The sequence below is a fragment of the Canis lupus genome, chromosome 11 (genome assembly GCF_011100685.1).
Source record: "Canis lupus familiaris isolate Mischka breed German Shepherd chromosome 11, alternate assembly UU_Cfam_GSD_1.0, whole genome shotgun sequence".
Lineage (NCBI taxonomy): Eukaryota > Metazoa > Chordata > Mammalia > Carnivora > Canidae > Canis > Canis lupus.
Genome location: NC_049232.1, coordinates 23,102,198 through 23,117,649, shown reverse-complemented (window position 1 = coordinate 23,117,649; position 15,452 = coordinate 23,102,198). Strand labels below are relative to the sequence as shown.

At 54.6% G+C, this 15,452-nt stretch overlaps 1 long non-coding RNA gene across 1 annotated transcript in view; it reads right to left on the bottom strand.

The window, feature by feature from the left end:
- The window catches only part of LOC119876800, a 300,097-nt gene that overhangs the window by 276,254 nt on the left and 8,391 nt on the right, over positions 1–15,452 (bottom strand). The gene's annotated exons all lie outside the window — the stretch shown is intronic.

The window sequence follows — 15,452 nt, the reverse complement described above, 5'->3', positions numbered from 1 at the left end:
AGGTCCCCATCCTGGATAGTGGGGGGGACCCACCTACCTCCCCCATCATCATTCCTAACACCCGGCCCCATTCCAAGACCTCTACTCCCTCAGCTGATTCATTCTTTTTTTTTTTTTTATTCATTCTTTTACTCATTGATTTCACAAAGCTCATTGGTTCCACACTCGGGGCTGGGCCCAGACTGGCCCCAGAGAGGGAAAAGTCCTGCTCCACCTTCAGAAACTCACAGGAAGAGGTGAAGACAGGCGTGGGCCTCGACAACTCAGCAAGGAGGCAGGGGAGCTCCCCAGTCCAGCCGGAAGCAGAGGCAAGAAGGCAAGGAGGCAGGGCAGCTGTCTGGGGGGTCAGCCAGAGGCAAGCGGTTTTCACCAGTTTGGGTTAAGAGTAAGGTGGAAGGAGGAGGCCGTTCCAGGCAGAGCAAACACATGCGAGGTGCAGCAGCAAGAAGGAAGCTGGCACGCTTGGGGAACTGTAGATAATGGGGTGCAGGCATGGAAGAGGAGGCAGGTGAGGGATAGTAAGGTAGCCATCTAAGTAAGGGTCCTCCACATTCACTGTGCTTGGAGGATTTCTATGGTTGTGGATCTTGGAAGGGCTCCCACCCCAGAAGCCAAAGAGAAGTCACAGGCTTCCTTGCTTCCGACTGTGGCTCCCCCTGAGTCTCTGGGGTGGGGACACAAGAGGCCCCATCCAAAATGCCCATGTCCGGGTGGTTGGGTGGCTCAGTGGCTGAGTGTCTGTCTTTGGCTCAGGGCATGATCCTGGGGCCCTGAGATCAAGTCCCGTACTGGGCTCCCCACAGGGAGTCTGCTTCTCCCTCTGCCTGTGTCTCTGCCTCTCTCTGTGTGTCTCTCATGAGTAGATAAATAAAATATTTATTTTTTTAAAAATGCCCATTTCCCAATCCCCAGAACCTGCCACTGTGTGATTTACATAACAAAGCAGGGCTTCTACACATGGTTAATTTAAGGGTCCAGAAATGGGGACATGGCCCGGGATTGCCTGGGTGGGCCAATCTAACCTTGTGAGTCCTTAAAAGCGAGAACATTTCCCAGCTGTAGTCAGAGAGAAGCGCCAGGGCAAGGAGAGCCAGAGAAACACAATGCTGCTGGCTTTGAAGACGGAAGAAGGAGCCGCGAGCCAAGAAATGCAGGCGGCCTCGAGTAGCTGGAGACAAGAAAAGATTCTCTCCCAGAGCCTCCAGATGGAATGCAGGCCTGCCGACGACACCTTGATGGTAACCCAGTGAGACCTTGTCAACTTCTGACTCACAGAATTGTAAAATGACAAATGTGCACTATTTTAAGCCCCTAAACCTATTGTAATTTGTTCCAGCAGTGACAGAAACCTAACACCACCCCAGAGCCCTTGCCACCGTGGCTCCACCTCCTCAGGCTCCTGACAGAAGGGCCTGGGTGGGGGGGTACTGCTTAAGGGGCTCAGCCTGTGCCCAAGGCAGCCTGCGCTCTGCAGAAGGGCCAGAGTCTATGCTCAGAGGTGTCCAAGCACACGGTAGCCAGGGTCCCCTTGGCAGGCCATTGCTCCTGCTCATCAGCCAGCTTGGACCCCTCATAGCTGGCACAGGGCTGCTCCACCTGCAGGGGTCGGCAGGCTCAGACCACCCTGCCCCGTGCATCTTCCTGCTACAGCACTCCCACCATCTGCCTGCCCTGCTGCAAGACTCCAACCAGCACCCCAACCCCCAGGGCAGTGATGTCCAAACTGTTCCCCACAACGCTGCGGCCTCGGCGGGTGGGGGAAGAGACAGTTTGGAAGGCAAGTGAACAGAGATCCAGAACACCCCACATCAGCCGCTCTGCTATCATAGACACAAGAAATCACTTTGACAAAAGGACCTTCAGATAAATAAGAAGTGTGAATATTCTGGCACGAAGTGAAACGTCACAAATCAGCAACCAAACTCAGCAGATCCCCCCCACCCCCCCACCTGGCATCAGAACATCTGTGTCTACCGATGTGACTGCTAGTGTCACATCTGTCCCCCTCTACGGGCTGTGAGTTCCATGTGAGTGGAGACCTTGTCGGTTTTGTTCCCACCTTGGAACCCAGAATCACACATGTGATGGGCACTCATGAATGAATAATTAGAGAATGAGTGAATGAATTACTGAATACTCACTACCTACGTACTTACCTACCAGACACACACACACACACACACACACACACACACACACACAGAATGGCCCCAAATCTCCTGTCCAGCACTCAGCACACTGTCCATAGCACACACCCAAGAGCCAAGAGCTGCTATCTCGGGGGCTGGGGGCACCCCTCAACACCCACACTGCAGGTGTTCCAGGGAAGGAGCTGGGGAAGAGGGCGCTCATTTGTCTCCAGTGCTCAGACCCTGCCTGGCTCAGGGCTGGACCTGTCCGAGGTGCTAGCAACACCGACTATGTGCCCGCCAACAGAGGCAATGGAGAGGGTATAAGGGTGGGGGCCCCTCCTGTCTGTCTGTACCCTCCTACCCCGGCTTCCTCTCTGCCTGCCGTTGCCTGCCTGTCCTTGCAGCCCATGGGTCTGGCTGAGGGTAGGGGATCACAGTGAACTTATACAGGCAGAAGGCTGAGGGCATTTACAATAGAAAGGTCAAGTTGCCCCTGAGTACCCACACCAAGCCAGCATCATCCTGAGCAGTGGAGACTCCGTGGGCTCAGACTTGCTTGCGCCCTCTAAGCCACTGGGGGAGGGATGAGGAAAGCACTGGGGGCCTCACATGGGTTGGGTCTGAGCATTGAGGATCCTACCCTGAGCCTTTCACACTCCCATCAATAGACACCTAACAACCACGCACTGCGACCCGAGTACTCTCTCCCCGACCCTTGCAGGGTGCCTGCACACAGTAGGAACCCACCTCCTGCCTGCTGCAGCAGCTGCTCCCCCAGAAAATTTCCCTGGGCCAGGAAGCTGCATCTGGGCAGCGTGACAACCAGCTCAGCTCAAGCCTTCACACGCGTGTGTGCCTTCGTGCGCCAGCAAGAGGCTCCGAGAGCCCGGGAGATACAATCAGGGAGATACCCCGATCTGTGTAATGCACCATGATTCACAGCCCAAGACATCCCTCCCCAGGCTACCACTGAATTATCAGCCCCACCATCTTCAATTACGAGGCTTTGTCACTCATCTCCAGCCATCAGAAGGAAATGAGTGAGGAGATTAATGTCTTTTTAAAAACTGCTTTCATCCCCTTCCTCCACAGATGCCATTTGCATTTCTAAAAGGAAAGGCTTCCCCACCCGCTCTGTCATCTTTGATCATCTTGTCTCTCCCAAGGCTTTCCCAAGCCTGCAGGGAATCCCTTCCAGCTGAGGCCCCTGGTGGGCTTCAGGGGCTTCAGACCAACCCTGCCTCCTCAGGACCCAAAAAGGCAGGCAGCTGACTCTTTAGAGCACCCCCCCCCCACCCCCAGGAGACATGGGCAATGGCCCGAGTCTGGGAGTTCCACAAAGCAGTCTTCAAATAGTTCCCTCAGGGGGTCTGGGGTGAATTGAATTGTGTTCCCCAAAAAGACACGCTGAAGCCCTGACTCCCTGGTACCTCAGAACATGACCTCATTTGGAAATAGGGTCATTGCAGACATAATTAGTTAACACGAGGTCATACTGGAATAGGGTACGCCCTTGATGCAACAGGACTGGTGGCCTTAGAAGGAGAGGGATATTCAGATACAGATGCACAAGGAGCATGTCAGGGGAAGACGAACGGCAGAGCAGCACAATGCATCTACAGGCCACAGAAGGCCAAGGACCGCCAGTTGTCACCAGAAGTTAAGACAAAGGCACAGGAAAGAGTTTCCCTCAGAGCCTCCACAATGAGCCAACCCTGGTGAGGCCCTGCTTTCAGACTTCCAGCCTCCTGAAAGGTGAGAGAGTGAATCACTGTTGTTTTATGCCACTCTGTCTGAAGTACATTTTTAGGACAGCCCCAGGACACCAATACCAAGTCTAAGGCTACCTGCAATCCTTCAACCAAGGCACCTCCACTGTGGCTCAAGCAAACAGGTCCCTCCTCTCACCAACGGGCTCCCAAGTACCCACCCTAACTCATTAGAGAATTGCCATCACCACCAGGCCCTCCGCCATGGTATTAAAGTCTGTTCTCCAGAGATGTAAGATTGAGTGTGTCACTCGGCCCGAAGGGCAGCCTCCTGCTCGGTCTGTCCACACACTGAGCAAACAGAGCCCGAAACAGGTGGATGGTGAGGAAAGCATGAAGTCCTCAGGAATGCCCAGGCTACCCCAGGGTTCCAGGAGAGGCGGGCACCACCAGGGATTTGCGCCAGGCCAACGATGTTGGACCACATGTGAGAACCATGCCAGTTGACTTGACCGTGCTCCATCGGGGCAGGGACTGCTCTACCCCCAAGGCCTGACAAGGGACTGACAGGCAGTAGAAGCTTCATAAACAAGTACAAAATGAAAGCATTTCCTGAATCCATTTCCTGAAGGAGAGGCAAAGGATGAGGTACCGCTGGGCCCCACATGGAAGATAGCAAGGGTGGAGAAAAGAGATGTAAAGACATGTCCATGGGATGCCTGGGTGGCTCAGCGGTTGAGCGTCTGCCTTTGGCTCAGGGTGTGATCCCGGAGTCCCGGGATTGAGTCCCACATCGGGCTCCCTGCATGGAGCCTGCTTCTCCTCCCTCTCCCTATGTCTCTGCTTCTCTCTGTGTGTTTCTCATGAATAAATAAATAAAATCCTTGAAAAAAAAAAGACATGTCCAGATTTGGGGAAAATCCTCCATCCTCCGAGGGCATCCTCCACAAGCCATGCATCCGTGCAAGGCTGCCAGCAGACATCAGCACCAGGACTCACCCAGTATGGAACTGCCCTTCACTTCCCAGGGGAAAAGTGTCACCTCAATACCTGGTGAGGAAGAAGCAATAGTGTGTGAGCTTAAGAGTCTGTATAGGTTCAAATCCCACACAGAAAAGTGTGCCTCAGTTTCCTCACCTGTAAAATGAGAAGGTAACGATGGCAATCTCTTGGATTGTGGTTCTATTCAATGGGCTGATACATGGAAAGTACTCAGTACAGTGCCTGGCACATGGTACATGCTTGGTAAGTGTAAGCTAATACTATTTGCTATCATTGCCCCATGTCCTTAGAACTCCAGGGAATAGATCCTCCCACTTGCTTTGTTGGCATTCACTAATGGCTCTTCTCTGTATGACAGCACCCAGCAGCTATTTACAGAGAATTATGCCTTGTGCCAGGAACGCAGAGGAAAGTTACCAAGGCCCGGTGGGAAAAGCAGATACAACACTCTGAGAATACAAGATACAAGATGTCATCAACCATGGAGAAAGAGTGACCTGGAGGGTTATGCTGGTGAAGGCATATCAGACCAGAAGACATCCGGGTTTTGAGGGTTGAATAGGAGCTTATCAGGTGAATCTGACCCAGCCCATAGCAGGTGTTCCATAAATAGGTAGTGACTAAATGAGGCAGAATAGAAGGGCATTCCAACCCAAGGACTTGGGGTTTTCTGGTGTGTTCAAGAACAGAGAAGGGATAGAACATAGATTCGCTAGAGCAGCAAGTCAGTGGGCATAAAAGCAGGAAACAGGTTGAGGCCAAGTTGGAGAAAGGTTTGAATGCCATACTAAGGGTTCTTGGCTCTATTCATAGGCTCTGCAGGGCCAAGTCAGAAGGAGAGTGACAAGAGCTGGGTTTAGAAAACATGACAGGTGACACAGGACTAAAGGCAGCAGACCTGGTAGGAGGCCATGGCGGCCTGTCTTCCCTCGTCAACTGAGCCCCACTCTCCATTTGCCCTTGACCTCTCTTCCTCCTAGACATGTACTCAACTTCACACCCTGCAAAGACCCCACATTCCCAGCTATTCTAGCCAAGGACATGGTGCCCACAGCTGCCTGCTATCAGACAAAGTCAAGACCTTTTGGGAAATGTTCCCAACTCCGTGCAAGTCCCCAACCAACAGGCGGAACTGGGCCAAGAGCCAAGTCCTAGACATATGTTGGAAACCCCTCATGGCAGACTGGCTTCTGGAATTCCAGAGAACTGACTCTCTGGCACTTAGGGCCAGCAGCCCTTTCCTCTCCCTCATCCCTCCAAGGGGGACTCTACCCCTACCCCTTACCTTCCACTCGGTAGATTTCTTACCAAACGCGGTTGTGATGTTCTGTGTTATGGACACTTGAGAATCCCCCTGAGGCTCTGTGATCTAACCAGCCTGGGTCCCGAGCTGTGCTCTGACCTCAGCAGCTGGCAGAGATGCTGGCAATGCTGTGGACACCACCCTGACTGTCTGCCCAGTGGCTGGGGCCACACTTAGGCAGCTGCCCCAGCAGGCACTAAAATTAGGTGACCCATGAGACCCAGGACACGGTGACCATGGGCAGTCTACCAAAGCTGCCTGGAGGGTCATTCGTCCCTGTTCAGAACTTGGGCCAGGGCAGTATGGGAGCAGCCCAGAGCCCCCTTTTATGCCAGGGAAACTGAGACCCAGAGAACAGCAGAGACCACAAGAGGGGTAGGAACTTGTATTTTTGTTTATTCACAGAGTCAGTGTCCCTAGGAATAAAAAGCAATACACGCCCCTAGCAGACATTTATATGAAGATATAAGAGAATTTAAAAATCATCATCCCCATTCTCTGAACTAATTTCCACTTACATTCTATTGTATTCCTCTCCTTTGTTTTACACCACAGAAAACACACTTCACGATCTGTCAAGCCGTCCCTTCCTCTACTTAGAATCATCCTGACAAATCATTTGAAATCCTTCATATGAATCCATTTAGATCTACCTACAGCTGCTCTGCCCTTGTGCTATTATAAATAACACTGCAGCGAACACCTAGGTCCACATCTATGACCACCTTCTCAGGCTGGATTCCCAGCAGGGGAATGAATGGGTCACGAGAGAAGCACATGTCAAGGCCCTCAAGACAGACTGCATCCTCTTTTCCAGAAAGCCACCCCACTCGTACCTCCACCGGCTCTGGCTACGGCTCTTTCCATGGGATACTTTCTCTCCAAAGGAATTCTGTGCCTTTACCACATGCCTGGCCCCTGCAGACAAACGCCTTTCTCCAGCACAGCGCTCACGCACCCACCGCTGCTTTCTCCTGAACGAACCAGGGCGGCCAAGAGACACAGGAAGAAATCAAGGCCCCGGGCCCAGGGACCCAGACTTCCCACCTCTGTGCATGTGAGCCCTCACTCAGGGGTCCAAGTGAAACACACTGACCAGGTCCTTCCAGGCGGCCCTGAGGACCTCCCCCAACCCCAGCTCACCCCCTGCACACACCCAGGCAGCCATTCCCCATGGTCCATCCCCGACGAGCTCAACCGAGGACCCAAAGTAAGCCAGCAGCCCATAAAGCGACTTGGCCAAGAATAGAATTGCCTTTTCACTTCCCAGCAGAGAAACTCAACTCCAGGCTGAGTGTAAATAGGCTGTCTCTGGACCCACATCAGCCTCGCCGCCGACGAGTTATAGATGGCACTGCCGTAGCGCCGTCATAAATACAGCCCGTCGGCTAAACAAAGCCGACAGTTTTGTGCCAATAACCTTTGAACCACTCAAGCCCAGTGTCAATTGTATTTGTCTTCAAGCTAAGGTTTACTCTAGACTGTCTGCTAAATCAGGGCTCATCTGCAGAGATAATTCAAATATATTACGGACAGTGGGCAGACACGGGGCCTCCCCGCCGCGCCCCCAGGCCTCCCCCGCATGGCTCGCAAGCCTGCAGGCCGCACGCTCCCCTAACCGCTCAGCAGGTTTCACCGGGAAAGCACAAGATACAAGGGGCAAGAAGCAACCCTTGAGGCCAGGATTCTAAACCCAGCTCTGCCACCAGCCCTCTGTGCCCCCCGCCCCAGCAAAGTCGCCTGCCTCCCCCCACACCCCAGGGAAGACTGCATTTCCTCCCGAATGAAGGCAGTGCCTTTTCTCCTGAAACACGGAATACTGATTTCTGGAGGACTGTCCACACAGCACGTCCGGCCGCAGGAAGGAATCAGCTGTGTGACTGCCCAAGAAGTGCAGAAACAGGGGATGAGCTCCTGGCCCCCTGCAAAGGGTGAACTCTGCTCCAGCAGGCAGAGAAAGCCTCCAAGTCTTGGGGGACTGAGGAGCAACCAGTATGGAAACTCTCCCACCTGACTAGGGTGGGTGGGTTCTGGGTAGATATAATATAGACATAATATAATACATCCCTTTTAAGAGAAAGGGATATAGCAGAGGCCACTCTGGGGTCAAAGTAGGTGCAATTACTCTGGCCACCCAAGGCTGAACTAATTTGTGCAATTAGCATTTCCTGCTGTATGCCAAGCCCTAGGCTGCCACCAGGGAGATAGAAACTCCAACAAGGTGGAGTGGGAGTGGCCAGGGCCCCTCCGACACCCACTGGGACCATCCCCACCCACCCACCCACCCAACTTGGAAATCTTGGGGCCCTCTCAGCTACAACCCAGAGTGCTCTCTGCCTCTCACCGTTTGTGGGGATTTGCCCAACCACATCCACAAGCCTCCCAGCTGACAGGAATCCAAACACCCCCAGTGGAAGAAGGAGGAAAGGCCCAGGAGACTACTACTCACTCTGCTTCATTGGTAGCTCTGCACCTGAGGGCCTGACAGGCCAGGAAGCTAGAACCAGAGGGCTGGGGTGTTGAGGGCTGTGATTAGGTGACCGCCTATGAACATCTCTTATTGAGAAGAAACTCAACAAGTAAAGCTCTGTGTGGGACTAAATGGGTAAAGAGAGAACACAGCTATGTCTTGGTTAAGAGAGCCCCCAGGCAAGCCAGTCACCTAGCACCTGGGAGCGCCATGCTCCACTATCTGTAAAATGGGAATAATATTCTCTGCCCAAAGAGTCACTGCAAGGAGCGCACAAAATGGGGAACATTGAAGCCCTTCCCATCTTAAGACATGCTCCAGAAGCAGGAGGGATTATTGCCATTAGGGTCAGAAGGCTGTATTTCCTCCATAGTCTGTTCCTGGCTCCACCTCCCACCTGCCCCCTGCCATTCCCCGGCTCCGCAGGATCAGAAGAGAATTGGACAAAGCCGCCTCTAGAGCCCTTTCAGTTCTAATGCCATAGGAGTCACTCTGTGACGTGGGTCAGCCTCAGAGGCCAGCCTAGGGCAGGGTGCCCCCCCTCCGTGCCCAGAGCCCCCACCCTCATGAAGATCACGGCAGTGGGGCGGGGGGAGGATGCTGACAGGGCCAAAGCCAAGGATGTCATCATCACTCACCTTAGGGAGACTCACCCCCCGTCTGGGGAGAGTGGGACCGCTCTGGCTTCCAATTCTCATCTCTGCTGGCACCTAGGAGAAGGGAGTGCCCACACCAGCTCCGTGCCTGGAGGAACAGAGAGAGCAAAGCCACAGGCCCGGTGCTCAGAGGAGAAGGCAGAGACATTTATAAATGACCCTCTTAGCTGTTTACGAGACACCTTCTGAGAGAAAGCAGAGGAGGAGAAATAAACTTGAAGTAGGAGAGCTGACTGGTGTCTGAGATGCGCTTTGATAAGCCAGCTGTGCCAGCATTTCTTCTCTGTTTTTATGGCCACCTTTACAGCCCTATGTTTGCGACTCTCTATCAGGAGCCGGAAGGAGAGAGTGAGCAAGATCCAAGGCAAAGAGTCTTCCCCAGCAACCCCACAAGCAGATACCACCTCATCTGGAGATCAAGATAACCCCAGCTTTCCTCCCAGTCGGGCGGCTGTGCCCCAGACACCCTGATCTGGAGTGGACAGGAATTCCTGAGCACGGCAGTAAATTTGCAGAGCCAGGCCCTCCTGGCAGTCCTGACTGGGCTGCAGGCCCATGAGGATGGGGCTGGGGCTGGGACTGGGACTCACGTTCTCCTGACACCAGTAAGCATGCCGCATCAGGACACTTTGGATCCCTGGTCCCAAAACCCACTGAACTCAGGCAGGGAGTCTCGGGCTCCTCCCCAAGCATAACCCGGTGCTTCCCACTGGGCCTGGGGCATGACAGCCTCTCAACAGTCAGTCCACAAGGCTGGACCTGGGATTCCTCCATCCTCACCTCCCCCCGCCCCCCGAAACATGCCAGGATTATGTAATGCCGAAAAATTGGGGAATGGGGAGCTCCCCCATCAAGCAACCTAGATCTGGATCCCAGCTCCTCCCCTCGCTATCTGGGGCGGGAACTCCCTCTGGGCCTCAGTTTTCTCATCTGTAAAATGGCCCACGTAAGCAGTCCCTGACCTTGCCTGATGGGACCCTCTGAAGGAGCTCAACAGATAGGAGCAGTCTTCATATTGGGTGACCAGGTCTCCCACCAGCAAAAGTAGCCAAGATGCCAGTATTCACTGCTTATTTTCCCAGACTGGTCATGCCCTGGAAGCCTGAAACCTTCACAGCAGCCTTGCCGGAAGGATGGGGGCCCTACTCCCCATCCCACATGTGTGGCATACCTTACTGAGCTCCTAATGTGGGCCAGTGTGCTTGGGGGTAAGGGAAAAGATTACAGAAATAGAGAAAAGCGTAGTCCTGACCCCTAGGGAGCCCAGAGCCTGAAGCCAAAAAGAAACCTACAAATACAGGATATGCTAAAAGCAAAACTCAGGGATTGTGCAAAGGGAGCGGGGTAGTAGATACAAGCATGGCCCAGGGAGGGGGCAGGAGAAGCTACTCGAAAGAGACGTCTCTGGGCGGTTTGTGAGTAGCTGTTTGGGAGTAGCAGTTTGCCAAAAGTAAGAGGAAAAGACGCCCTCGCCTGCAGTCAGTTAGTGGCTGGTGCTGGGGGGCTGCTGAGCCCCTTGGAGGGGAGGCGGAGGCCGGACACAGGCAGCAGGGGTGGAGAGCACATGGTAGACTGGCATCCAATTAGCAAGAGCCTCTCCTGCAGCCTGGGCAGCCCCAGCCTGATGCTGAACACGCTGAACATGGGGTGTAGGCCAGGCAAAGGGTGTGGGCCAAGGTGGCAACATCAGTTTAGAGTGCTTTGAGGGCACCGCTCTTGGATCACAGTGGAAGATGCCAGGTAAGGCAGGGTCAGGGGAGGTCTGACAAAGCAGCAGCTGCAACAAGGGGAATGGCCTGGAATCTGGCTCATTCCAGCTGTCTGGAGTGTCAACTGTATGAGACCAGAGAGCCTGTACATGGCCAGAGGATTGCATTCACCGCCTACACTTTCTCGAATAGCCCTGCTTCTCGAGGGCAATGGGGAGGCTGGAGCTAGGCACCCAGAATTGGGGGGGCTCTGACACCTGTGCCCTCGGGCCTGGACACAGACACCTGCCACTGAGCAACCCAGGCACGTAAAGGTGCAGACACCCCACATGTGCCTCTCCTCCACTGGATGATACCCAGGGCCCCCACTCTTGAGGTGCCTTTGGAGGTACAACTACACAGCCAAGCTGCCCTCCACTCCCCTCGGGTGGTGCTGATGGCCATGCGAGCTCTGTGAGTCCCACCAGCCACAGCCCTGGATGGGCTCAGCCCCAGTAAGACCTCCCTCTTAGTGCCTGGTGCCAGTGACTCTCCATCTCCCCTTCTGTCTCCCTGGCCCTCCATCTCCTTCCTTTCTAACAGCTTCCTACTGTGCTCTCTGTGGGGACATGCCCTCGACCCTCAAGCCGAACCCCAAACTGGCTTTTTAACATTTTATTATTCTTAAGATTTTATTTATTTATTCATGAGAGACACAGAGAGAGAGGCAGAGACATAGTCAGAGGGAGAAGCAGGCTCCCTGCGGGGAGTCTGATGTGGGACTCGATCCCAGGATCCCAGGATCACAACCTGAGCCGAAGGCAAACACTCAACCACTGAGCCCCCCAGGCACCCCTTTAGCATTTTATTTTAAAATGATGTAGATTCCCAGGAAGTTGCCAAGATAGTACAAAAACAGGCCAGTGGACCCTCCCTCAAGTTCCCCGATGGCTACATCTCATATTCCTGTAGTACAACACCAGCCCCTGGAAGCCAACACCGCTATAAAGGATGTGTAGCGTGTTGTCATCTCATCACTTGTGTAGACTCATGCGATCACCACCAAACTCAAGATACTGAACCGCTCATCAACCTGATCTTAGAGATGGCCTTTTTTTTTTTTTAAGTACATAAAATAAAACTACCCCCAAAAAAATCAAATCGGGTTGAGGAATCGAGATGGAACTCAAGACATTTAGCATCCCTCTTCCACCGCATCCCCATTCCACCATCCCTCTTCCATGCTTCCCTCTTCCCACCTTCCTACCACCCAGCCCACCGCCGGCCACCAGAGTGGTGAGTGGGCAGCAGGAGCCCAGCAGACACAGGGACCCAGAACCCAGCCCCACGAAAGTCAGAATCCTACATTTCTCTGTCCCCCCAACAGGGCGAGCCACTAGCCTTCTGGGCGGCCTATGCCCCTTGCCCTGAAGCAGCTTCCACCACACTGTGCTGCCCAAGTCCCTTCCTGCCCCTCCTTGAAGGCCAAAGAGGGCTCCTCCAAGGCCCCACCGTTGCCCTCGATGGACCCCCAGCCGAGCGGGAGTGTGTATGACCTCCCCTCTCAGGCCCTGAGGCCCCCCGGTCCCACCGCCACAGCGAGGTGCACAGCCAGGGAAGCTCGGCCAGTAACTCCAGGTGGACCTGTGACAGGCTCCGGAAGGGAAGAGCCCCTGGACTTTGTCTACCAGGCCTCCAGGCCACCACTCCCCTTCCTAGAGACCTCTGGAGCAGGCTCCTTGGAGAATGTGGGGTACAGAGGAGGCAGAATCAATGCACAAGCGCGGGAAGTCAGTCTGAGGCACTGGAAGTTCCAGCCAGCTCCCTGGTGTGGGGCCCAGGAATCCGGGAGCTCGGGGCTCTGTGCCACCGCTACTCAGGAAGAAGGGAGCCTGGCCCTTGAGTGATGGGCCCCGTCATCTGAGTGAAGGCAGTGAAGGCAGCAATCAGGCTTCCCCCATCCCCACCTGCACTCATTCCAGGACCTTCTTCCCCAGCCCAGAGGGAAAAGCCAGGAGGCCCCTGAAGCCCACCTCTGGCCTCCCATGCAGGCCTGCCTCACCTGTCTCTTACCCTCTCCTCACATCGGAGAGCAGAGCCCCACTCAGACCACTTCCCAGCTATTACCCTCAGTGGCTCCCCATTTCCTCAAGGGATCCTCTGTCCTGTCCCCACCATCCTCTGCACTTGGTGACCCCGAACTACACCAAGCTTACAGATTCCCATACACACCCCACATTCCTCATTTCCCATGTGCTCCCCTATTCCGTGCACTCTCCTACCCAGCCTCCCACTCTGCTCTGGAGGAAATCTTGTCTCTTTCTATCCCCAGGCCTGCTGACCTTCACCTGATGCCCATGGTAAACTGGGGGCTAGGGGCCAGCCAAGGAGATGGATCTCACATTGAGCCGAGCATACTTGAGACCCAAGTAGGGTATCTTCCCTCCACCCTCCACCCTCCACCTTTTCTGTTCTGCCCTGCTTGAAGAACTGGGTGGCCATATCTGTCTGGACCATGGGTGGAGAGAAGAAGGTCACCTTGTACCCTTCCAGAGTAGTGAGGGGGTTGGGCCCCTTCAGCCTGAGTACATCCAGGCATCACCAGCTCCCAGGGTCTAGTGCCAGACTGACTCTTCTTGGAAAAACTATAGCCAAACTTCCTGGTCCCTAGAGGAAAGGGGCCTTGGGATGTGCAGGTCACTCTCACCTGCCAGCAGGTGACCCAGCACCCAAGGGTTCCCAGGGAGATGCGGCTCAAGGGGCAGGAAAGGCTGCCACCAGCATGGTCCCAGCTGTAGCCAGCCAGTCCAGAGCTCTGGGAGAGGACGGGGACATCCTGCAGCAGAAGACACCAGCCTAGGACAAGGTCCCACGGAGCCTTCAGGCCCGGCTGCTCCTCCTTCCTCACTATTTATGGCCCTCCGCAGACTCCTCTCCCCTTTGTTCTGCCAAACAAGCTCACTCCTGACTTCCAAGTGAGACAGGGACTTGGCAAACATTTGTCAAGACTCGTCCCCTCACTGTGTGTTTGTCTACTCGGCAGAGATCTGGGCTCTGTGCACAGACAAGCTTTGCCCCTAAGGCTCAGAGGGAGCTCCATCCTCTGGGGCCCCACCTCCAGGTACAGCAGGGTGGGTGTCTCTCCATCCACCAGAAGTCCAGCCTCCCTCCACCCGACATGAAATCCCACCTAGTCCTCAGTATCATGCATTTCCCCTCAAGGCAAAAATCACAAGCAGGCCCTGTCCCAGGGATAGACCCACATAAATGGCAATGAGTTTGAGGTGTCCGGAGAGGGGAGGGAGGGCAGATTGCAAGGACTCAAGCTTTGTGGCTGGGGTACTGAGCATGAGCTAGAACCCAAAAGAAGGACAGGAAGGACAGGGATGGGGAGGCAAGAGCAGCCACCACTGGCTCTCCCCGCCCCAGCTCTCCCTTTACATGTCCTGAATTCCTCAGAAGGGTGACACCCAGCCAACGAAGGTCAGTGTGCCCTGACCAATCCTGACAGATGGGCAGACTGCCCCCAGAAAGCCAGGTACTCTGCAGAGAAGCCAGACTTGGAATTCATAGTCACTGCCAGGGAGCAGACAGATAGAGGCCCGTGCCAGACGAAGGCCCCCGAGGGCAGAGATGTTCCGAGGGAAGGGAGTCTTTGGGCCTCAGTTTCCCTATATGCACAGTGGTAACAGAAATGGGAGGGAGCTCACCCACCTGAAAACACACATGTAAGCTGCCTCAGACCCCCAAGCGCAGGGCAAGGGGAAAGGCTGGGCGGGCAGAGGCAAGAGGCCCAGGAGGATCTCCTTCCCCAATGTGGGCTTGATCCTTGGAGATGGAAACACCGCCTGCTTTACAGATTTGCTCTGAGAGATGAAGTTACTAATGCACAGGAACAGAGCTGCAAAGGCCTGGCACACACACCAGGTGCTTAATCCACGGGAGCTGGTGCTAATGTCACTGTGATTCGTGATCGTGGGCAAGTCACCGAGCCTCCCCCAGGTCTCTTCTCCCTGAGCTATAAAACAGGCTGACAGCTGGCTGTGATGAGGAAATGACTCGATATGAAGAGCCCCGCATGGACCTGAGCACACAGCCGGTGCTCAGAAACATTAGTCCCTGTGCACACATCCAGTAGGTATTTAATAGATGCTTGCTGACTTGAATCACACATGGCTATCAGGAAACTAAAAAGGAGCAAGGAACAACAGGCCCGTGGGGGGCCTGCCAGCGGGACTGAAGAGGGAGCTTCCTGGCCGCCCCCAGGGTCCAGGAGACTAGGACTGGACAGCCCCGTGGGGAGGCTCCTTACCCTGACGCTTACACACTGTGGTCCAGGGAGCCCTGGGGCTCCTCGGGGTGGCCACAGGGCTAGATGGGGATATGGGGGGGGGACCTGACCCCACACGTATACCCACCTTCAGCCACAGCAGTGCTACATTGATCTAGGGAGCCCCATAAAGGTACATTTGGAAAATGTGCCCTGCGGCTA